This window comes from Parus major, chromosome 1A (assembly GCF_001522545.3).
Source record: "Parus major isolate Abel chromosome 1A, Parus_major1.1, whole genome shotgun sequence".
Lineage (NCBI taxonomy): Eukaryota > Metazoa > Chordata > Aves > Passeriformes > Paridae > Parus > Parus major.
The window spans coordinates 68,720,762-68,722,900 of record NC_031773.1 but is presented as its reverse complement, the minus strand read 5'-3'; positions in this window follow the sequence as shown (position 1 = coordinate 68,722,900).

Sequence of the window (2,139 nt, the reverse complement as noted above, 5' to 3'; positions counted from 1 at the left end):
ATTCAGACATTCTTCTTAGGAGCTTTGGTGTTCTTCTGTTTAGTTTTCTCTTGCCCCCTTCCCAATAGATCAATCCTCATGGCACCATCGAGATTTACATTCCCTGATACCAGAAATGCAATAAATTCCTCCTGCAGAGTTCTGGTCACTGCTGTCTTCATCTGGATAAATTTACAAATTTATTGAGTAAATAAGTTTGTATTTTTAAATTTTAAAACACAAAAATATTTTAAAAATTTTGTATTTTTATTTGTTTACTAATGCAGGAGTTCTCCAGCTATTTTTTTTCCCTCAGTCTTTGGGTTATACAAACAAAAGCAGTTTTTATTTTAGTACTATTCAATATACTAACATATATGTATTTTACTACTATTTCTAAATTTCATCAATAACAGAAATAAAGAAAACTATATTAATACAACAAAACTTCTCATTCTTATACACATAACATTAATCTTAATATTTGCAAAAACCCAACAATATAAAATATATCTATAACATCATATAAAAATATAAAATATATCTATAACATCAGGGAGCTGCTGTGCTCTGCCATGGCATAAATAAAGGGCAATGTCTGTTCTGGGCAGAAAGATTTTCTATTTCCCTTCCCAGAGGTTGAAAATCTTTGAATCTTTCCTGCTAATTTTGTTTTGTTGCTGATACTGAGTGTCCAGGTAAGTCCTGTTGTTAGGTGCATCGGAATTTCTGGAATATTCAGAGCTCAATTAAAAAATAAATCTTAAAAGTCTTATAATTTATTTTTTCCCCCCCCTTTCCTTTTGATTTCACAGAAGGCAGCAGCCTTGCCAAAATTCTAGGTCACAAATTATAACATTTCATGCTTTTCTCCTTTGAAAACGAGACTACATTTTTTTCCCCCACAAAAATCAGAGGCGATGGCTTTCAGTGTGATTAAAGATAAAAGCTGGGCTTTGGATACATTTTAGCACACATTGATGTAGGTGTAGATAAAACCAGTCCATTCTTTCATGAATATTAATGAAAACATGTTTTGTGATTTTAGGCAGCCATCAATTGTTATTAAAAATACCCTGACAGTTCTGAAGAGGAGAGAGAGGTGGGGGGAAGGCTTTGCACATCCAATTAACAGCATTTTGTGTTTTGCTGTGGAATTACCCTGCACTGAGTGTGAGAGGAGCTTTCCTGACCTCAGGAAAGCTCAGTGGGCTGGCAGGGAGTGCTGCTCACCCATCCAAGCACAGCACTGCTCCTTTTAAACTCTTTTAACCTCTGGTTACAATTCAAGTCACTTCCCGTCACCCTAAATTGCCTCTGAGCTCGTAATTAGCTCAGTCACCTGCCAGCTTCCATAGCACACACTCATTCTTCCTCCCTTCAACATCTGACAGCATCTCAGCCTTCAAGCAGAGCTCCCCTCCAGCCCTGTGTGCTGTGAGCCTGCCCTGGGAGCATGGAGATACAAACTGTGCCCAGAAGGATCATTAAATGCTTTCTTTGATTTCCTTCAAGGAGCACAAAGGAGCTGGGGAAGGGAAACAGAGCCTTCCTTGCCAGCATGGTGGGGTTTTGGGGGTTTTTTGTTGATGTGAGGGGTGATGGAGCCAGTCCCCACCTGTGCTGGGTGAGGCTCTCCAGCTCCCAGCCTTCTCCTGATGTGGGTGCAGAGGAGAATGGCAAACCCCCAGGAAAGGATTCCCAAGTGCTGAGCCTGGGCTGGACACGTGTGCTCTGAGAGGAAATCACTCCTCTCTTACTGCTGGGACTGTAGCAGTGTGTAAAGTTTATTGTTGGGCCTCTGTTCTTCTCCCCAGGACTGACACTGACAAAGCACAAACTGCTTTTGTGTTCAAACCCATTGTTTATTCTTCTCTTATCTACATGACATATTTACAGGGCACAGGGAGCTGTGTACACTGGGCCAACAAGGTGCAAAATGGATCTCTTTAATGTGTTTTAATTGTCAACTCATCTAATAGTGAAATGCCAAGTAACTTATTGTCACTTAGAGCCCTTTGTGTCCTGCAATGTGCATTCTTTTATATATTCTAGATTATTATATATATAATCTAGATATTATTTTCTATTTATCTATCTATCTATCTAATTTTATATATTCTGTATTATTTTCTATTATTACTTATATATATATATATA